This window comes from Bubalus kerabau, chromosome 3 (genome assembly GCF_029407905.1).
Source record: "Bubalus kerabau isolate K-KA32 ecotype Philippines breed swamp buffalo chromosome 3, PCC_UOA_SB_1v2, whole genome shotgun sequence".
Taxonomy (NCBI): Eukaryota; Metazoa; Chordata; class Mammalia; order Artiodactyla; family Bovidae; genus Bubalus; species Bubalus kerabau.
This window is the reverse complement of record NC_073626.1, coordinates 104,901,334-104,924,926: the sequence shown is the minus strand read 5'-3', so window position 1 is coordinate 104,924,926 and position 23,593 is coordinate 104,901,334. Positions and strand designations below refer to the sequence as shown.

The window sequence follows — 23,593 nt, the reverse complement described above, 5'->3', positions numbered from 1 at the left end:
ATTATCTAATTTTAAGAATTATTTTAAAGTTTTAAAGCCAACCCAGTTAAGGTTAGTCAGGGTTTGCATAAAAGACTCACAAACCAATTGAACAGACTGGAGAGTCCAGGAATGAATCTACAGATAAATGTCAATTAATTTTAGATAGAGATGCAAAGGCAATTCAATGGTGAAAGGAAATCTCCCCGCCGCCCCCCACCATGATTGGGCAGCCATCACAGCCGACATTTTAGCCTATTTCTATCATACCCAAAAGTTCGCTGTCAATCCTTGCTCATACCTCTACCATCAGCAATCACTAACCTGATTTTATAAAGGAACTTCTTTTCCCACAAATGGTCAATAATAACTGCATAAACACATTAGAATGAAATTAAACATAATGTCTATTTCACAATATATACAAACATTAGAAATGGATCATTAAAAAAAGAAATGGATCATAGACCTGAAAGCAAAAATCTAAAGTAATAATCTTTAAAAAAATATTTAAGAATATCTTTATGACCTTGAGTTATATGAATATTTCTTGGCAAGGAAACAAAAAGTAACACAGAAAATTAAAATTTTAAATGAATTTTAAAATTTAAAATGAATGAGTTTTTTAAAGTGTCCATCAAAATAAACCATTATGAAAATAAAAAACAAGTCACAGGCTAGAGAAAATACTCATGGCACATACATCCGACAGAGTATTTACATCCAGAATACTAAAATGCATTTTACACATCATTAATAAATACTTTGGCCACCTGATGAGAAGAACTGATTCATTGGAAGAGACCCTGATGCTGAGAAAGATTGAAGGCAGGAGGAGGAGAGGGTGACAGAGGATGAGGTGGTTGGATGGCATCACCGACTCACTAGACATGAATCTAGGCAAACTCCAAAAGATAATGAAGGACAGGGAAGCCTCGCATGCTGCAGTTCATGGGGTTTCAAAGAGTCATACATGACTTAGTGAATGAACAACAACAATAAAAAGTTTGATTACTCTAGCCAATATAAACAAGCAAGATTATTGAACAGTCACATATCAAAAGATATGGCAAGCCAAAAGTCCACTGAACCATTCTCCACTTGATTTAAATAAAAACCATTTCATGCTCATTTGAAGAACTAAAGACTGATAATATGAAAATGTGATGATATGGAGGAACTAGAACTTTAATATTACTGGTAAGGGTACGAAGCAGCATACCCCTTTTGAAAACAATTTGGCTGTTTCTTACAAAGTTAAATGCACTCCATCAACCCATTGCCCAGAAATTCTACCCTTAGGTATTTACTAGAGAAATGAAGCATATATCCACAAAAAGCAGTGTACCAAAATGTTTATAGCAAATTATTTGTAGTAGCCACAAACTACAAAACCCCAAATATCCTTAAGAGGAAAAAATATAAACTCTGATATATTCATATGATGGAATCCTACTCAGCATTATAATAGAATAAAACACTATATGGGCTTTCCTGGTGGCTCAGTCAGTAAAGAATCCTCCTGCAGTGCAGGAAACCTGAGTTTGATCCCTGGGTTGGGAAGATCCCTTGGAGGAGGGCATGGCAACCCACTCCAGTATTCTTGCCTGGAGAATCCCCATGGACAGAGGAACCTGGTGAGCTACACAACTGAGCACCTAAGCATAGCACATGCAAGATGCTGTATGATGGATGACACTGAAGGATTAATCAACAACAACGAAGAATATCTGGTTGAATGAAAGAATCCAGACGCTAAAAGTACAAGCCATATTATACAAATTACAAACATTTCAAATACAGAAAGAAATAATCTATATTGACTGAAATCAGAACAGTAGCTGCCTGTGAGTCTTGAGAATGATCATAGGGCAGCATGAAGGAACTTTCTGGTGTGACAGAAAAGTTCTCTGCTTTAGGTACGTGACTGTATATATTAGCTAAAAACCATGGGATTATACATTTAATATGTGGACATTTCATGGTATATAAACTTTGCTTAAAGTTAAAACAAGTCTTACCAAAGTTGGTTAATAAACAAGAAAAACATTAACAGGAAGAGGAGGCACCTGCTTCATTAGCATTGACTTCTTTGTGACTTCCTGAATGCTATGCCCTTAAATGGTTCCTTACTGTCCTTTCTTCTCTAACTGACCCTTCACAAACTCTACCCTTCTCTCCTCTGTTTCTACCTTCCTTACTTGGCAGTCTCTGTTCTTTTTGATAACTCTCTTCAGTTCTCCTCTTTCTCAGTCGTAAGACCTATTCTGATACCTCTTATTCTTATCAAGGTGTAAATGAGAAATATTATATTAAACTGTTCACTTTCTGCAAAATATTTATTTTTGATAAGCAAAATGCTATAATTCAGAATCAAAGAAGTAGGTTGAAAAATGTTCACTATCAAGACAATAAAATTAAAATATTATCTTTTATATTTTTAATCAGCTGCTCCACTAATACCAAATTGTCAGAGTTTGATGAACCTGGAGATAAACTGAAGACCTTTAATCTTGGAAGAAGTGGGCAGATATTAACCAAATATGTACTTAATGAATGTAGATAAACAAAATGACAAATGTTTCTGAAGAAAAGGAACATTTTCTAGGTCTCTTTCCTCTTTCACTTATCTTCCATATTTTTTACCTTCTATTCTACCACTGAATATTTGAAAAATCATTCTAGTGAGTCTCTTCAATTCTGTGACCCTTCCTATACACCTTGCTCAAGTCCTGTTGTCTCTCACTTTTCCCAAGGTATCCCCTTAGTCATCTCTGTGATTTCAGTTGGGTCTCCCTCCTCTCTTACCAATTTTTGTTCTCCTTTTACTTTTCATACTCTCATGGATTTTCTTCCAACCTCCAGCTACACTAAGTGTGGGTGTTTTGGAAATAGACTATACTCTTTCCTTTCTCTGTACCTTAGCATAGACTATTTCCTTTTCCTGAAAAGTCTGCACCTAGGCACAGACTTCATGAAGATCCCAGTAGTTAGCTAACATTTTATAGGAAGGCTTAACATGGTCTCTCCTGTGCATGCTTCCCTTTGATGATGGTTGTTTATTATTATACATACCATTTTGTCCTCTTCCCTGCTAGATGGTAAACTCCTTGAGAAAGGGATTATGATAATCTGTGTATTCTAATTTCTGGCCCAGTGTCTGACCCATTGTAAGCATTCAATAAATATTTGTTGACAATGTTTTATGAGAAATATTTTAGAAGATTTAACTAAACTTTTCTGTTTGTTTGAAATGTTTGTGTATATTTGTTTTTTTTTTTTTTTTTGCTTTTATTTTTGGTCTTATTTCTTTACTTACATACATATACACACATGAAAAACCATTAATAAATGTTACTGGAGGAAGGTGCCAAAAGAAGTAGTAACATATATGGGTATATTCTCTGGTGTTTAACATTCTTGCCTTTTTTTTTTTTTTTTTTTCATGAGATAGCTTCTGAAACAACAATCCTTACTGTAAGAAATTAATGAACCAAAGCTGGATTTATTTTAGGAACCCTGTTTGTAAAAGGAAAGTAAAAAGACTAGTTAATATTCTTTTAAGAAGATGATTTTCCTTTACCCTGTTTACTTATGTGCAAATCACTGACCCACTTTTAACATGATGAGGATAATAGGTAGGTTTGGGCTGGTATCAAAATTAAAGTCTAAAGTCTGCATCTAAATTATGAGTTGTTTGCTTGTGAGAAATTTCCTAACTGGGACGGCTTCCAAAAGCACTTTACTATAGCTTCATGGAATTTTCTCAACTGTTCTATTTGTTCCTTCTCCACACCTCTTCCCTCATGCATAGAGGCACATCTGTCTGTTTTCTGCCTTATCAAGCATGCATCTACATATGCGAGGAAAACTCCACTTCCTCGGCTAAAAACCTGTATCTGATTGTGGTAATAAAGCTCTACTTCCTCAGTTCAAAACATGCCATCAGACAAGACCAATTACTTCAAATGACTCATAGTAACAGGCAAAGCAAGAGTCGTCTTTTCAAAGCCTTTGAACTTCTCCTGCTTCAAAGGTGTACTAAAATGTGGTTATGAGGCGATTGTCTAAAATTGCCAAATTACCAGTTTCCAAGCTCTGATCTTCATTATTTTGCATAACTAGACAAAGGAAATCAGTGAGATTACCTACCAGAAGGAAAAGAGACCAAATTAAAAAAAAAAAAAAAGGAGACAAAAAAGTAACTATGACATAGGTGAGGCTGGAGGCAGTGATGCCTCTCAGGCAAAGGGCAGGAAAGGGCTTTAATTAACTGTTGATAGAATCAGGTTACTAAGTTAAGCAAGTAAATATTTTTTCATTATCATTCTTCTTCAGAAAAACATATAAAAATATTACTCTGAGAATAATTAGCGGATATCTTTCTTAAAGAATCCATTGTCCAGAAGTTTTGCCTGATACTTTGAATTCTGGTGAAATATTTCCTGATATTCACATTTGTATGTCTGAAATGTCAATAGTGGTAAAAGTAGTCAAAACTCATAATTCACTGCCAGCCATCTAGGGATTTGTGTGAACTGAATTTGTGTCCATACCTGCTCCTGTTTTTTCTCCAGGTAGGAATTTAGACTGACTTTCTCAAGGGAAATATTTTCTATAGGTTTACAGCTTTCACTACCATTCCTTTCAGTAGTATAAATGACTTTATTTTACTTCTTGTAAACATCTTTAAAAATGTCTACCTTCTTTATAAAACTTCTTCCTAAGCACAGTAGGGGCAGCTGAGCCTAATAGCTATGGGCAAGTTCTGTAGAGCAAGATGCCTCTGTTCAAATGTTGGTTCCATCTGTACATTCAGCTAGATGACTTTAGATGAGTTACTGACTTCCTGACTTAGTTTCTGCATCTGCAACATGGGGATAATGCAATAGTACCTAACCTAAGGGTTGTAATGAGCATGAACTATTTAAGAAGCATTTCAAACAGTACCTGGCACATGATAAGCCTTATATGTGTTTTGTAAAATATAAAGTATATATGTTTAATTTACTTTTTAAAATTTGTATAAATTGAGAGCATAATGATTGTGCTTTTTAAAAGTGAGATAATCTGATGAGAAAAAAATGCTGACGTGCTTAACCACTGCCTGATTAAGGAAACTAGTTGGTAGTTGGAGCTAGTTAGCTTCTCCTGTAATCTGTACCACACCTAGCCACAAATGGTTTCCCCCAACAGAAAGTCCAAAGACACTACCAAATCCAGTGAACTAAGCCTTGTCTTCAAGTATTTTTGCTTATTTTCTTAGTGTGTCATCCCCATTAAAATAAGAAGGAAAAAATTTCCAACCCTTGAAAACATGCTTTTTCTTAGCAAAAAATGAGCAATTTTGATGAGGTGATATTATTCACACTTTATAAATGCCTAGCAGTCAGACATGGTACAACCACCAACTCTTAGACATTTAGATCACGAGAGACACTTTAGATTATTTAGTTCAAGCCTCTCACTTTACAGTAGAAGGAGGAAACTACAGTGAAACAGACAGATAGGCTTTCCAAGATCATAGTCAATTAGGATTGGATTTGAATCATACTGTTGGAGAGCTTACCTTTTGAAGTCAGGCAATGCTGAGTTCAATTTCCAACTCTCCTACTTCTGTACCACTGAATGCATCTTAATCTTAGCTTCTTCAACCCTGAAAATATAGTGAGATGTTATTTATAGATGAGCTAATAATTGTAAAGCAATTAGCACATTGGCTGACAGATAGCAAGCTCTCAATAAATCATACCTATTTTTATTGTTACTCTTTTTACTTCCTTGTCTCCTGTGTATCTTCCATCATAAAGCCAAATACCATATGTTAAAATAAATACTGGTCTCCTCCATGTGATTGTTGTCAAATCATACTCTCTGATTGGCTCCCTTTCACAGTTTATTCAGCACAAGATGGTTTGTAGATGCCTATAGTTGGCACCTTAGTTTGTGGGGCAAATGGTGACTGAGTCAAACTTTCATACTCTCTCTCTCTATATATAGCACAGATCCTGTAAACAAAACTACAGACTCAAGTTTTGTCTCATCCACTTTGTGTCATCAAGCTCTTGCACAGGAAATGGAGTGTATTTAATATTGGTGACTCTGTAGGTGTCAATTAATCGTCTCTATTGATTGGATTTCATGAGTGTGGGGCTTGAACAGAGCTTTGATTAGACTGTAAGGATTCTTGGCCATTTTCTTTTACTTGACGCCATATCAATGTACCTTCTGGTGTGATATCACTTTCACAATCAATATCTGAAAAAAAAGCCCTGTACATAGGCCTTCAGGAAGAGATGGTACTGCCTCTAAGTATCCTTAAACACAGATTAAACCCTCTCCAATTGAAAAAGGTTTATTGCATGTTTTAGAGCAGGATAGTGGAGAAAATAAGAACTGAAAGGGGTCTCCATAGACTTCTTGTATAATTTATGCATCATTTTTTATTTAAAAGTGTCAAATTCTCCCTTTTAATCTCGGCTAACATTTGAGAATGGATCATTTCTATCAGTGAAATTTTACAGTTTCAATCTAGTACTTTTTTTCCCTAGATGTAATAATAGTCTATAAATATATTATTTGGGCAAATTGATATCTTAGATAGACTATTCTTGCCCAAATTCATTTTGCATGGATTTTACCGCTGTGAAATGTCCACTGGGTCTCCTGGACTAATCTTCCACTGAAGCAAAGTTTATTTTTCTATTTGCCAAAGTTGTTCCATCACGAATTCACAGAGCTCAGGCTCCAGATTTAAATAACACAAACTAAGCAGCATTAAGCAGCAAATGTGTCTCTTTATACTAGGTTCATGGAGTTTGTGGTGGTGTCATAATGCTGACTGGCAAAGGGGCTAGGGTAAAATGCTTATTTATCTCTCCTCTAAAACATAGAATTTTCTCAGAGGTCAGCTCCTGTGATCTTCGTGGTCAGTGTTGAGTTGAGACTCCTGGGAGTAGATGAGGTGATCTGAATAATTTCAGACTATTTTAAGTAACAAAACCCAGCGGCTTGGAAATAACATATTCTATCATGAAAATGTAAATTTCCACTAAAGTGAGTTACCTGGCATCAATTTACCCAGCATTATACCCTGAGATGGAAGTTTTCTGCCACAGAGTGATAGGGACAGATGGATAAAGAGGATGAACTCCTGTACTACCACTGTCTTTTTTTTTTTTTTTTTTAATAATACTTCTCTGTCTGTAACTTTATCATCACCTCCTGCAGTTTCCTGTCTTATGTTCTTCCTTTTGTCATATGTTTCTTTAAAGCAGCGCTCGGCATACTAAAGATCCTGAGCCAAATCTGGCAGCTTGTTGTGTAAATAAAGTTTTATTGAAACTCAACCACACTCACTTGTTTAAGTCTTATCTATGGCTGCTCTCCCATTGCACTGGCAGAGATGAATAGTCTCAGCAGAGACCATCTGGCCAGCAGAGTCTAAAACATTTGGTATCTGGTCCTTTGCAGAAAAAGTCTGTAAACCCCTGCATTAGAGCAACAAGTTTTCATTGTGAAAGGACAAGTATTATGTGGAACAAGTTGGAGGGAAATGCAATTCTTCCCCAAAATAACATCCTGTTCTCTGATAAAAATTGTGTTATCTGTTTTTGTTAATTTTAATGGGGTGGCGGCTGCATGGCACTGGAGCAACTGTGAGGAGATATCCCAAGTCCAAGGGTAGAGAAGCCCACCAAGATGGTAGGGGCTGGAGTGGTAGCTGCACAGCGCTGGAACAGCTGGGAGGAGATACCCCACATCCAAGGACAAAGGAGAAGCCCCAGTAAGTTGGTAGGAGGGGCGAAATTGTGTTTAGAATCAAACCCCATACCCATCAGAGATGCTTAGAGGGCTCAAATAAACCTTGTGAGCACCAGGACCCAGGACCCGACAGAGACTGAGCCAGAACTGTGTTTCAGTGTCTCCTGCAGAGGTACAGATGAGCAGTGGCCTGCTGCAGGGGCAGGGGCTCTGGGTGCAGCAGACCTGGGTATGGAATAAACCCTCTTGGAGGAGGTTGCCATTAACCCCACCATAGAGCTGCCAGAATTTACACAGGACTGGGGAAACAGATTCTTGGAGGGCACAAACAGTACTTTGTGCACATCAGAACCCAGGAGAAAGGAGCAGTGAACCCGAAAGAGACTGAGCCAGACTTGCTTGTGAGTGTCCAGGAGTCTCCAGCAGAGTTGTGGGTTGGTGGTGGCCTGCTGCAGGGTTGGAGGTACTGAGTGTAGCAGTACATGCATGGGACCTTTTGAAGGAGGTCGCTATTATCTTCATTACCTCCACCATTGTTTAGATAAGTTCAGTTCAGTCCCTCAGTTGTGTCTGACTCTTTGTGACCCCATGAACTGCAGCATGACAACTTCCTTATCTATCACCAACTTCCGGAGTTTATTCAAACCCATGTCCATTGAGTTGGTGATGCCATCCAACCATCTGATCCTCTGTTATCCCCTTCTCTTCCCACATTCAATCTTTCCCAGCATCAGGGTCTTTTCCAATGAGTCAGTTCTTCGAATCAGGTGACCAAAGTATTGGAGCTTCAGCTTCAACATCAGTCCTTCCAATGAATATTCAGGACTGATTTCCACCAGGATGGACTGGCTGGATCTCCTTGTAGTCCAAGGGACTCTCAAGAGTCTTCTCCAACACCACAGTTCAAAAGCATCAATTCATCAGTGCTCAGCCTTCTTTATAGTCCAACTCTCGCATCCATACAAGACTATTGGAAAAACCATAGCCTTGACTAGACTGAAGTTTGTTGGCAAAGTAATGTCTCTGCTTTTTAATATGCTGTCTAGGTTAGTCATCAGAGAAGGCAATGGCACCCCACTCCAGTACTCCTGCCTGGAAAATCCCATGAATGGAGTAGCCTGGAAGGCTGCAGTCCATGGGGTCCCTGAGGGTTGGACACGACTGAACGACTTCACTTTCACTTTTCACTTTGATGCATTGGAGAAGGAAATGGCAACCCACTCCAGTGTTCTTGCCTGGAGAATCCCAGGGACGGGGGAGCCTGGTGGGCTGCCGTCAATGGGGTCACACAGAGTCGGACACGACTAAAGTGACTTAGCAGCAGCAGCAGGTTAGTCATAATTTTTCTTCCAAGAAGCAAGCGTCTTTTAATTTCATGGCTGCAGTCACCATCTGCAGTGATTTTGGAGTCCCCAAAAATAAAGTCTGTGACTGTTTTCACTGTTTCCGCATCTATTTGCGATGAAGTGATGGGACCAAATGCCGTAATCTTAGTTTTCTGAATGTTGAGTTTCAAGCTAACTTTTTCACTCTCTTTCACTTTCATCAAGAGGCTCTTTAGTTCTTCAGTTTCTGCCATAAGGGTGGTGTCATCTGCATATCTGAAGTTATTGATATTTCTTCTAGCAATCTTGATTCCAGATTGTGCTTCATCCAGCCCAGCATTTCTCATAATGTACTCTGCACATACAGGGTGACAATATACAGCCTTGACTTCTCCTTTCCCACCATAGTTTGGCTGCAGGTAAATAAGAGGGAGGGAACACAGCCCCACCCATCAATAGAAAATTGGATTAAAGATTTACTGAGCATGTCCCTGCCCATCAGAAGAAGACCCAGTTTCCCCTTCAGTCAGTCTCTCCCATCAGGAAGCTTCCATAAGCCTCTTATCCTTCTCCATCAGAGGGCAGACAGACTGAAAACCACAATCACAGAAAACTAACCAATCTGATCACATGGACCACAGCATTGTCTAACTCAGGAGCTATGCATTATAGGGCCACCCAAGACAGGCGGGTCATGGTGGAGAGTTCTACAAAACCTGGTCCACTGGGGAAGGGAATGGCAAACCACTTCAGCATTCTTGCCTTGAGAACCTCATGAGCAGTATGAAAAGGCAAAAAGATAGGCCACTGAAAGATGAAATCTCCAGGTCAGTAGGTACTCAATATGCTACTGGAGATCAGTGAAGAACTAACTCCAAAAAGAATGAAGAGATGGAGCCAAAGCAAAAACAACACCCAGTTGTGGATGTGACTGGTGATGGCAGTAAAGTCCAATGCTGTAAAGAGAAATATTGCATAGGAACCTGGAATGTTAGGTCCATGAATTAAGGCAAATTGGAAGTGGTTCAAACAGGAGGTGGCAAGAGTGAACATCGACATTTTAGGAATCAGTGAACTAAAATGGACTGGAATGGGTGAATTTAACTCAGATGACCATTATCTCCATTACTGTGGGCAAGAATCCCTTAGAAGAAATGGAGCAGCCATCATAGTCAACAAAAGAGTCCAAAATGCAGTACTTGGATGTAATGTCAAAAATGACATAATAATCTCTGTTTGTTTCCAAGGCAAACCATTCAGTATCACAGTAATCCAAGTCTATGCCCCAACCAGTAATGCTGAAGAAGCTGAAGTTGAACGGTTCTATGAATACCTACAAGATCTTCTAGAACTAACACCCCCAAAGAGATGTTCTTTTCATTATAGGGGGCTGGAATGCAAAAGTATGAAGTCAAGAAATACCTGGAGTAACAGGCAAATTTGGCCTTGGAGTATAGAATGAAGCAGGACAAAAGCTAATAGAGTTCTGCCAAGAGAATTCACTGGTCATAGCAAACACTCTCTTCCAACAACACAAGAAGACACATGGATATCACCAGATGGTCAACACCGAAATCAGATTGATTATATTCTTTACAGCCAAAGATGGAGAAGCTCTATACAGTCAGCAAAAACAAGACCAAGAGCTGACTGTGGCTCAGATTATGAACTTCTTATTGCTGAATTCAGGCTTAAATTGAAGAAAGTAGGGAAAACCACTAGACCATTGAGGTATGACCTAATTCAAATCCCTTACGATTATACAGTGGAAGTGAGAAATATACTCATGGTATTAGATCTGATAGAGTGCCTGAAGAACTATGGATGGAGGTTCATGACATTGTACAGGAGGCATGGATCAAGACTATCCCCAAGAAAAAGAAATGCAAAAAGGCAAAATGGTTGTCTGAGGAGTCCTTACAAATAGCTGAGAAAAGAAGAGAAGTGAAAGGCAAAGGAGAAAAGGAAAGATATATCCATCTGAATGCAGAGTTCTGAAGAACAACAGGGAGAGAGAAGAAAGTCTTTCTAAGTGATCAATGCAAATAAATAGAGGAAATGCCCTAATGGGAAAGACTAGAGATATCTTCAAAAAAAAATTAGGGATCCCAAGGGAACATTTCATGCAAAGATGGGCACAAAAAGAACAGAAATGGTATGGACCTAACAGAAGCAGACGATATTAAGAAGAGGTAGTAAGAATACACAGAACTATACAAAAAAGATCTTAACCACCCAGATAACCAAGATGGTGTGATCACTCGCCTTAGAGCCAGACATCCTGGAATGTGAAGTCAAGTGGGCCTTAGGAAGCATCACAATGAACAAAGATAGTGTAGGTGATGGAATTCCAGTTGAGCTATTTCCAATCCTAAAAGATGATGCTATGAAAGTGATGAACTCAATATGCCAGTAAACTTGAAAAATTCATCAGTGGCCACAGGACTGGAAAAGGTCAGTTTTCATTCCAACCTCAAAGAATAGCAATGTCAAAGAATGTTCAACCTACCCCACAATTGCTCTCATCTCTCACACAAGAAAGTAATGCTCAAAATTCTCCAAGCTAGGCTTCAACAATACATGAACCAAGAATTTCTAGATGTTCAAACTAGATTTCGAAAAGGCAGAGGAACCAGAGACCAAATTGCCAACATCTGTTGGATATTAGAAAAAGCAAGAGAATTCCAGAAAAACATCTACTTCTGCTTCATTGTCTACACTAAGGTCTTTGATTATGTGGATCACAACAAATGGGATAATTCTTAAAGAGATGGGAATACCACACCACTTCATCTGCCTCCTGAGAAATCTATATGCAGGTCAAGAAGCAGCAGTTAGAATTGGAAATGGAACAACAGACTGGTTCCAAATTGGGAAAGGAGTACATCAAGGCTGTATATTGTCACCCTCTTATTTAACTTATATGCAAAGTACATCATGCAAAATGCCAGGCTGGGATGAAACACAAGCTGTAATCAAAATTGCCGGGTGAAATATCAATAACCTCAGATATGCAAATGACACCAACCTTATGGCAGAAAGCAAAGAGCAGCTAAAGAGCCTCTTGATGAAAGTGAAAGAGGGTGGAAAAAAAAAAAACAAAAAAACTGGCTTAAAACTATACATTCCAAAAACGAAGTTCATGGCATCCCGTCCCATCACTTCATGGCAAATATTGGGGAAACAGTGGAAACAGTGACAGATTTTATTTTCTTGGGCTCCAAAATCACTGCAGATGGTGACTGCAGCCAAGAAATTAAGACGCTTACTCCTTGGAAGAAAAGCCATGACAAACCTAGACAGCATATTAAAAAGCAGAGACATTAACTTTACTGACAAAACCCATGTAATCAAAGCTATGGTTTTTCCATAGCTTTGTATGTTGTCATGTATGGATGTGAGCGTTGGACCGTAAAGAAGGCTGAACACCAAAGAATTGTTGCTTTGGAACTGTGGTGTTGGAGAAGACTCTTGAGAGTCCTTTGGACTGAAAGGAGATCAAACCAGTCAGTCCTAAATGAAATCAGTCCCGAATATTCATTGAAAGGACTGATACTGAAGTTGCAATATTTGGCCACCTGATGAGAAGAACTGACCCATTGGCAATGTCCCTGTGCTGGCAAAGTTTGAAGGCAGGAGGAGAAGGGGACGACAGAGGTTGAGATGTTTGGATGGCATCACCAGCTTGATGGATGAGTTTGAGCAAGCCCCAGGAATTGGTGATAGACAGGAAAGCACGGCATGCTGCAGTTCATGGGGTTGCAAAGAATCAGACATGACTGAGCAGAGCAACTGATCTGATAGGATGGAGGGGGGACATGGTAAAGAGTTGGGCTGGAGTTGGGAGCTTGCTGTAGACTGGAATGCTGGTGTTTTAATGGGTGATATAATTTCAGATGAAAAACTCTAAAACTCTAGTATTGGAAGGAGAGTCAGATCTACGTTTTGTGGTGCCTGAAACATACAATTTGTGGGGGTGGGGAGGATCTTACAAATATACAAAGCCACAAGCATGCAATCAGGTAGGGAGTCTTGAAAAACACCTTAAAATTTCGGTTTCCTTAGCTCATAGTAAAAATGTTTCAGGTTGGACATTGAAACTACAACCTGATTTTCTTGATGGGAGCAAACGCCCCCTATCAGCACATAAAGGTTATCTCTAGGAGCCTGTCAGTCATCTTGGGATGAGGTCAAACAGGTTTTGTCATAGACTGTTTGAGAGAGGCAATTTGTCTTCTCTCAGGTCTCTGAAAGCTGATCATGATGCCAAGATTAAGATACACTAGAACTCTCCTGATTGAGGTACTGGGCTGTTTAGTGACCTTGAGAAAGACTGGGATTCAAGCATGTAAAGCCTCCCAAGGATGGATCTAAAGTGCAGCTTAGAGAGAAGCCACAAAGGAAGTGGTGACATCCCACTGCTCCTCTCTATCATTATCTTCAAACCAGGAGAAAAGCTAAGAAGACTGGCAGATTAACTGTTGCTGATCTGTGATGATCCAGGGAAGAGACTGCATTGCACTTAAGTTCTGTGGTGAGGAGAGATGCTGTGCACCCACCATGTCCCAGTAGGGGTCTCGAGGGGAGCAGCACCCTCATAGGTCCATGGGTGGTTCTCAGACTCTCATATACCAATCTCTATCTCACTCTTTGTGAGTCCCTGAGAGCAAGACCTTTGGCACATAGTAGGCTGTCAATAAGTTCTGAATGAAGAGGTGTCTAGAAACCAACTGTAATATCTCTCTGCATACACCTCACATATAAGCTATCCAGCTGGGGACTTTTTCTCATTTAGTCTGTTGTTGTTCAGTCACTCAGTTGTCTCCAACTATTTGTGACCCCATGGATTGCAGCACACCAGGCTTTCCTGTCCTCCACCATCTCCCAGAGCTTGCTCAAACTCATGTCTATTGAATCAGTGATTTCATCCAACCATCTTGTTCTCTGTTATCCCCTTCTCCTCCTGCCTTCGGTCTTTCCCAGCATCAGGGTCTTTTCCAATGAGTCAGCTCTTTGCATCAGATGGACAAAGTATTGGCTTTTCAGCTTCAGCATCAGTCCTTCCAATGGATATTCAGAAATGATTTCCTTTAGGATTGATTGGTTTTGATCTCCTTGCAGTCCAAGGGACTCTTAAGAGTCTTCTCCAACACCACAGTTCAAAAGCAGGAATTCTTCAGTGTTCAGCTTTCTTTATGGTCCAACTCTCACATTCATACATATCTACTGGAAAAATCATAGCTTTGACTAGATGGACCTTTGTTGGCAAATTAATGTCTCTGCTATTTAAAATGCTGTCTAGGTTTGTCATTTAGTCTGTATTTTCACAAGAAGGAGGGGAGTCATTATTCTTTGATACATGAAGTACCTCATTTTTATGTAGGTAAATTGCCCATTCAGAGAAAACAGTACATTGTGGTACTGACAATGCAACTCTATGGCTTATTATCTGACTCCACTGATTTATTTATAAAAAAAAAAACTAAAGAATAGAAAATATGCATGCAAATATTAAATTTCTTAAATGGAATCAAATTCTTGGAGAAGATACAAAAGCTCTCCATCTGGGGTCAGGATGGGAAGGGGGAAGGCTTGAATCTTTAGCTGATTTGCTGAAGAAAACTTAGCAGAATGTAGTATGTTGTAAAGAATAATCCTGAATTGGCATGAATTAGAAAGGTAGGATTTTCCTGCTTCTTTGAACATTAGTCCATATCCTTCATGTTCATTATACTGTAGACTATTAAGCTATTTTATGGGCATGAGAGAAGTTCAAGTACAGCACAAGTTGCCAAAAGGATTATGAAGTTCATTTTGATTGATCAATAATTAACTGTACCTTGTGAAATTACAGGCTTGACTAATTGTGGAACGTATTGCAGTGAACAGTCCAAGCTGCCAGAAAAAACAGAGAAGACAGAAGAAAAAAACAATAGAAACCGAAACATCTGTCCCTTTTATGCTGCAAGAGCTGGTAACCAAGATCTCCCTATTTCCTTCTCTATCTCAAGCACAAACAGCGTAAAGCAGGAGTTGGATTGATACAGGACACTACAGAAGATGTTTGCTTATAATTATTTCTAGCACTTTTTTGAAGCTCAGGGATAAAACATTTCCAATTATTCATCAAGCTCTTAGAACCTATAGGCCTCTATAATAGGGATTTAGCAGAACAACAAATAGCACACAAGGATATAGATGAAAGGAAGGAATGTGAAGGGATTATTACCATAAAAAAGCAAATGACTATTTGATGGAATTACAACAATACAGGGAGTCAGAGAGAAATGGGAAAATAATGCTAATTGATAAATACATAGCTGTTTAGCATTAATTTGAATTACATCATGCTTGTGAAACAAATAATACCTGTCATTTGCTTTTCACGCCTATATATATATATATATATATATATATACACACATATATATATTTATGTATGTATATATAACTTTTGAAAGATAACTATTCTAGACTTCTGTTGTCTCAGTGGCTGCCTTGAAAAACCTATCCACTTTCTTTCAACCAATGAGTTTTAACTATTAAAATACTGGTGGAAATTTCGTTTACTAATATCTGACAGCCTTTGTTTACCCAAAATACACAACAATTTGTACTACTCATTTATGGCTTACACCTTCCTACTTCAAAACAGGTTTAGAGTACTCCTTCCTGTGAACAAATATTAAGATCTAAACCAAATCTAAACCAAAGTATAGGATTGACTGGCCCTGTTTCTGTTCTATAATTACTCTACATATTTTTCTTCCTTTGTTAGTGCAGAGAAAAAAATTATCTAGAGATAACAGCAATTTTAGCACAATCATGCTTTTAAAATTGCATTGGGCAGATTTATGGATGATCAGGAATCTCAAAGTAGAAGGTGAAATCATTTTCTAACCACAAATAACTGAGCCATCCTAGTAACAGTAGAGTTCAGACAGGAAACAGATTATCTTTCATAAAGATAATGAATTCTTTCTTTCTTTCTAGTTACTGCTGATCAGATAATGTGATTTTTATTTTTTAATAAATAAATTTTTTTTTTTTTCAGAAAGTACCAAAGGAATTCAAAGTAAATGGCAAGATGGGATCTCTAAAACTCTTCTATTGTCCCAAATTATAAGAACCCACCCCTTGGTTTTTCCACTCAGGAATGCTGAAATTCTCACAGGCCCATTCCATCATGACCTATACTTGCCCCTGGACTGTTCTCCAGGGAGCACCGAGGCATTAGACAGATAGGTCTTTGAGGTTTTGTGGACCTTGGATATTATTTTTGTTTTCTAAACTTTGTTTTACCTATAAGTCAAATTTTTAGTTTCAGACGGAAAGACTATACTTGCTGGTATAGTCAAGATGTAAGATTCATGACTGCTAGTATAATAAAAGAAGTCGGTTTTGCTACCTAATAATGTGCTTGAAAGAAAAGAGAGAGTTAAATTTGCAGTTTAGGCACACATTTATAAATTAAGATTTACCTTTCATCAATGCACTTTTAATTGATAATGACTCTAAAAATATGTATAATTGTAGTTCTAAACACAAGAACGTTTTCTGGTCAGTGAGTGGAGGAAAAGAGTAAAAAGATGAGATACTACAGGATCCTGAAAGAACTGAGACCTTCAGAATACAAAATAGGTCAAGAAATAAATGTGAATGAAATAGGATTCCAACTTTTCTTTTTTAAACAGAGAAAGCTTTGACAGATGAGGGGAAAAGAAAGATGAAAAGGTATCTAGTCATTTTCTATGTGTATCTCTTCTGAACCTGGGGATAGGAAGAATATTTCAGTTTTATACTGATTTTCTTATGGCTTTTGGAAACTATTTATTTGCATTACATAAAAATAAATACCACAATAAAAGTTTTTGTTTACTATGATTTAAAGTAAAGTAAATGTTTCATGGCCAGGATTTAAAGTTACATTTGTGACTGCAAATAATTCTAAGAAATGAATATTTCCCTGTTTTTCTTTTGTACTAAACAAATCTGCAGCATGTTACTTTAAAAATGAAATAAAGCTTGTGTTCATAGTGACAGTCAATAACACTACAACATAATAATCAATTGCTATTTGTAGCAGCAGGACTAGCAGTGGGGGCAGATCAGTGCAAATTACTGTCCCCGTGTGCTGTCATGTATGCAGTCAGCCTGTAGAACTCAAGACAAATGACGCTCGATTCAGTGGAACGAGACAGTACTTAGTCATACCTGCACCACAGCAGAGGAATGCATGTTGGCATCAAATAGAACAGGAAAGTGGAAATAAATCTAAAACATTGATGGATAAGAAAAATAAATTTATCCAGCTAAGAGTTCTCCTCCCAGGATTCGAAGTTAAACGTTCATACTTTTTTTTTTTTCTTCTCTAAGCTGGAAATTGGTGGATTACAGGTATCTAGGGATCTATAAAAAGGTTAGATGGCTTTTTAGTGAACACCGGAGAAGTCTGTGCTGTACTTGATTCCGTTTCAGAGAGATGTGTGTGTGTGTGTGTGTGTGTGTGTTAGTCACCCAGTCGTGTCTGACTCTTTGCGACCCAATGGACTGTAGCCCACCAGCTTTCTCTGTCCATGGAATTCTCCAGGCAAGAATACTGGACTAGATTGCCATTCACTTCTCTTCCCAACCCAGGGATCGAACCCTGGTCTCCTGCATCTCAGGCAGATACTTTACCATTTGGGCTACAGGGAAGTCCTTCAGAGGGATGACTGACTCTGAAATCAGATATTAGGTGTAAGTCACTAGCAATGGCCAATTTTAATGACAAATTTAAGTGGTGATGCAATCCACATACAAATAAGAAAAAACTAAGGAGGGGGAACCATGTTTGCAATATCATTTGGCGTTAAACTATTTTTTAATCTTCAAAGATAGAAAGAAAGTTGCTTTGGGAAGTTCTTTAATCTTTTTGCCAATCAAGCAAGTAATTTAAAAGCTAGAACCACTGATTTTCTACCTTGGTCTCTTTCTTTGATAGTCAGATCACTTGCCTTCTTTTTGCGGGTAGGCAATACAGGGAGTAATAGAGCAGAAGGAAACTGGTATCTTCAAATCCACAAAAGAAACAAGTTGAGCAGATTGACACCAACATACTAATCTCTCCATTTCTCACACTCCCCAGTAGTTAATGAAGTTTGCAGAGGGGTATATTAATTAATTCAGGAGAAAAAAAATGCTTTAAATATTACATTGAATAGGGTCAGTCACATAATTGACCGCACCCTGTATTAAATGAATCTGAGGTGACCGAGGTTCAAAAACATTTAAGAACTTCAAGACCGCATGGGAGACCATTAAACCAAGTGCTGCTGCTGCTGCTGCTAAGTCGCTTCAGTCGTGTCCAACTCTGTGCGACCCCATAGACGGCAGCCCACCAGGCTCCCCCGTCCCTGGGATTCTCCAGGCAAGAACACTGGAGTGGGTTGCCATTTCCTTCTCCAATACATGAAAGTGAAAAGTGAAAGTGACGTCACTCAGTCGTGTCCAACTGTTAGTGACCCCGTGGACTGCAGCCTACCAGGCTCCTCCGTCCATGGGATTCTCTAGGCAAGAGTACTGGAGTGGGGTGCCATTGCCTTCTCCGTAAACCAAGTGTGGGCCCTTCTAAATGTGGCGTTTCTTTCAGTGACACAGATTGTGCATCCTTGAAGCCAGCCCTTCCATGGGAGAGTTTACCTTCCTGTGCTTCGGCTTCCCCACAAACACTAGCCTAGTTTGGCTTATGTTACTTAATCAACCGCCAACAAATGGATCTCTAAAGCAGTGGTTGTAGATTGATAGCCTATATCCTGAAGTTGGCCCAGAGCCAAATTCTGGTCGACCTGATGCATGACTATTACAGTCAAGACTGAGTGACAGCATTGGATGAGACTTCTTCTCTCAGTCCCTACTATTCCTCTTTCTTTGACAATGAACTGTGTTCACCCCTTACATACCTGCCTAGCTAACCCCTATTAACACTTGAGTTTGCCACCCATAAAATGGCAATGAAAATCTTTGGCTAGCTTTCCCTTCTCCTAATAGTTCAAATAATAGTAGTAAAAGCATCGTGCTGATAAAGCTACATGGAGCTTAAGAAAATATTAGTTAAAGCATAAATAAATTAATAGCATCGATGAAATGCATATTCTGTATAACTGTGCTCTCAGGAAAATTTTGCATTAACTCAGTACCCCCTTTAATGAAAACTTGTTAGAAGAAATGCCAGTCCACCTTCACCCTATTTACTTCACTGATCTAGATGCTGGGGAAAAAAAAAAAAAAACACCTCAAAAATTCACTTACCAATATGCTGAGCCATTTACAATTCTGAAATCACATTAAAAGCAACAAACAAACACCAAGGGGAAAGGGGCAGAAACACTTAAGTACAATTAAAAGAAATTGAAATGACCCTTGGAAGCAAACTGTGATGAATGAAAAACAGCAACTCTTTTCCAAGTAAAATAACTATCAAAATGACTGCACGATGCCTAAAATATGTACATCATTTAGAAGGGTGACAATTCACTTGATTGTTAAACCCAGTAGTGATAAATTGTAGTTTTCTAAAAGGGACCAAATGACCTGAAAAATAATGCACCTAAAATTTAAGAAAGCATTTCTTTCAAATATGTATGATAATACTTTGAGTTCAATATTGTGATTTTGAACACAATAAGTGATTTTCTTATTGATAGCTCAGTGTTGCTAATGGTTTACATATATAACTCTGTCTCATAACTCTACCATGGGCAGAATCCAACTGCAAGCCCAGCATACATTTTTATTGCTTTCACCTTGCTAGATTATTTTCAATATAGAAAATCTATGCCAATTTAGTTGTGATTAGCCTTAACTAATCCTAGAATATATTTTTATAAGTCACCATATTTGAGTACTCCTTCAACTTCCCAATGAATGGAATGAAGAACTTAAACTTTTGGTCTTGGCTATATTTTACTGAGGAAAGCTGTTTGCCTTATATGGAGCCTTTGGAAAAAAATAATGCAGACAGCAATACTCTTGAGTCAAATTTGTGCCACAGTCAGTCACTCTTCCTGAGATGTCAGGACTATATAATTTTATAACAGAGTAGAAGTTTTCTTAGTCTGCCTCTATTCCCCAAACTGTAATTCCATTCAAAGAAATATTTGCCATGTAAGTCAGTATGGACTAGAACTATCATTAGGAGACTGCTTTTAGAATATTATTGGTGTTTACCTGGCAGAAAACACATAACGCTGCTTGCTGTTCCAATTTTTATAATTTTCCTGAAGATGTTCCTTTTTAATGATGAAACCTATGGAAGGATTTTGGCTTTTTCTGTTTAAAATATCTGCTGCAGAGCTTAACCTTAAATTAGGTATGCTAGATATGGGATTTGTTTTTTTTTAACAGAATAAATGTAAGATGGAGCATGATGTGTCACCAGAAATTTTTCCCAGGAGAAATCTCTCTCATGAGGGTGTGATTCATTTGGCCCAGGGAGACTATAAAACGAGTACCAGTAGCCCATATTTCTGGGATTTTGCTCTTCATGAAGTATTGTAGGTATTATCTACTAGCCTTTCTTCATGTCATTTTTCTATAGAGATCTCCTTTTACAATTGGTGAATTCCATCTCATTTTTTCTATAGTAACCACACATCCCTTGAGTAAGAAATATAGCTATGGAAACATGAATAAGACTTGGACTTGACAGCAATGAGCTTAGCATTAAATGGAGACATGTTTGTACACATTCTATCATTCTGTGTAACCATCCAAACAAAATGGGCCCTGGATGAGGCTGAACTTGAAACTTTATGAGCAACTAATGGCACCCCACTCCAGTACTCTTGCCTGGAAAATCCCATGGATGGAAGAGCCTGGTAGGCTGCAGTCCATGGGGTCGCACAGAGTCGGACATGACTGAGCGACTTCACTTTCACTTTTCACTTTCATGCATTGGAGAAGGAAATGGCAACCCACGCCAGTGTTCTTGCCTGGAGAATCCCAGGGACGGAGGAGCCTGTTGGGCTGCCGTCTATGGGGTCACACAGTCGGACACGACTGAAGTGACTTAGCAGCAGCAGCAACACATGTATAAGTGTCAGAGGAACGATTTGCACTTATGCTTATAGGCTCCAGTTCTTTTCATTGTGTTTCTTCAGGATCTATGGGTTATAGGCTTGTGTACCTTAAAAGCTTTATCAATAAGTGAACCAGATAGCATCTTTGAATATATATATATATTTTTGGCTTGTGTTGGAGGCAAAGTTTATAGAATTGGGAATCCAAAATAAAAATGACTGTCCTTTCTCCAATGACTCCTAGACAAAATTAAACTGGAATCATTCTTGAGTTCTAGATCCTCAAGAAAGAATCAAATATCATGTAAACAAGTTGATAACAAGAATTTTTTGAAATGTCTTTCTCATATCAAAGAATCAATTCAGATCGCATGTACTTGCCTAAAGTTGAAATTTAGAAGAAACTTCTAAATCATAAGATAAATAACAGCCTTTACTTTTTGAATTTTGTTTAATATTTAATATTTAGTTTAATATTAATATTTAATATTTAGTTCAATTCTTTGAAAACCAACTATTTATTTACAAACAAGTGTGAAGGGATAGTATACATACAATAGTGAATGACAAATGTCCTATCTTCAGTTTGCTTAAAATGATTAATAAAGTACTTGTGTAATATTTCTCAGTACACTAGAGTACTAATTATATAGTTCTGTACCTGAAGCCTTCTGAATGTATACTAGTAAAGAGCATTAAAAATGACACGTGTAGGGAAAAAAGACACTCAGGTATATTAAATAATGAGTACAAATACCAATTTCATGACTATCTCATATATGTAGTTTCATCTTTGTGTTTGTATTTAAAAAGTACAAAATGCAAACTCAGTGTTATAACAACTTTGTCAATTAACAAATTTTACAATCTGTAATTTCATCACAAACTTTCCAAGTACTATAAACACTAGTTATTTTTGACGCCCTTTCTATGTTTTCTGCAAACTCCCATGTGAAATAAATAGCAGTGTATTCAACTCTATTATTCATTGGTAGACATGTTTATTATAAATAGAGAGAAAAAAGGAACCCTAGAAAAGCCCATTTATTTTATGCAGCATGTATATGATAAAGAGCATATCCAGATTTCTATTAAAATAAAAACTCACATTGAATGTTTGCTTGTAGTACTGGGCTTCCCTTGTGGCTCAGCTGGTAAAGAATCCGCCTGCAATGCGGGAGACCTGGGTTCAATCCCTGGGTTGGGAAGATCCCCTGGAGAGGGAAAGGCTACCCACTCCAGTATTCTGACCTGGGGAATTCCATGGACTGTATAGTCCATGGGGTTGCAAAGAGTAGGACACGACTGAATGACTTTCACTTCCACTTTGCAGTACTGACAGTATGCTCACAATTGTTGGTTCCAAAGACATTGTGAAGAATTTTAATGATTTGATTTGTAAGGAATACATTAGCATTAACCAGAGGTGGTGAAACATCTCTGGCTTTAGCTTTTAGACTCTCCCACACTCTTTTGGTTTTGCAGTTTCCTTTCCTTACATTGGATTTTGTCATAAGGATAGGTGTAGTCATATGGGGAAATGTGAGATTGATTGGATAGCAGCAACATAATATAGAGCAAATGGACCTAAGAGTCAAGATTTCACTTAATGAAATACTTTTGACATTGTACTAAGAAAATGAAAACCTGAAGGAAACCATTTTATCAATATTACTATTTAAAATTCTAATTATTTAGAATTGTAAGAAGAAAAAAGACTCTAAAAAATTGTATTGTGCTCTCCTGTCTTGAAAGACAGTGGTAAAATAAAACTGAAAACTCAAACACTAAGAGAGGGAAACCCATTACAGCTGAAATCCTATCTTACTCAGGGACTTCCCTGGTGGCTCAGACAGTAAAGAAGCTACCTGCAATGCAGGAGACCTGGGTTCAATCCTTGGGAAGAGAAGATCCCCTGGAGAAGGGAATGGCTACCCAATCCAGTATTCTTGTTAGAGAATTCCATGGACAGAGGAGCCTGGCGGGCTACAGTCCATGGGGTTGCAAAGAGTCAGACATGACTAAATGACTAACACTTACACAGAGGAATCTGTAAATATTCCCCATTCAAAGAAAGTCATGCGCAAGAAGAAGAGTTCAGCAGTTAAATCCAGGATTGGAAAGTAAAAGGAGATAGTTCTTGTTACTGTCACAAGCCAGTTGGTGGTAACAAGAATGGTGGCACGCTATAGTTCAAACTTGGCAATATGTCTAATTACTGCCTGACCTGAGGGTATGACTCAACATCTGCTGAGCAACTAAAAAAACAAAAAACAAAAAACAAAAAAAACTTTTGTCACCATGAGAGAAAACTTAAGAGACAGTGTTATTTCCAGATCAGCTCTACTCATCACCACAGAGGCAAAGATACGGCTTTCCTGAAGCAACTTACTACTTGTAACTGGATCTCTGGTCCTCCATTTAGTTTCTCTAGTTGGGCTATAAAGAAAGCTGAGCACTGAAGAA

The 23,593-nt window shown here is 38.2% G+C and overlaps 1 long non-coding RNA gene across 2 annotated transcripts in view; it reads right to left on the bottom strand.

Annotated features, from left to right (window-relative positions):
- Window positions 1-23,593, bottom strand: part of LOC129647741 (uncharacterized) — an 88,282-nt gene that overhangs the window by 9,526 nt on the left and 55,163 nt on the right. Inside the window, exons 3-4 of one of the 2 annotated variants that reach the window (XR_008712474.1) lie at window positions 5,549-5,635; window positions 3,341-3,498 (exon numbers count right to left, since the gene is read on the bottom strand). This is a non-coding gene — a long non-coding RNA (uncharacterized LOC129647741). Of the gene's footprint in view, window positions 1-3,340; window positions 3,499-5,548; window positions 5,636-23,593 lie in introns of those variants that run through there. The other variant, XR_008712475.1, reaches the window with a different exon arrangement.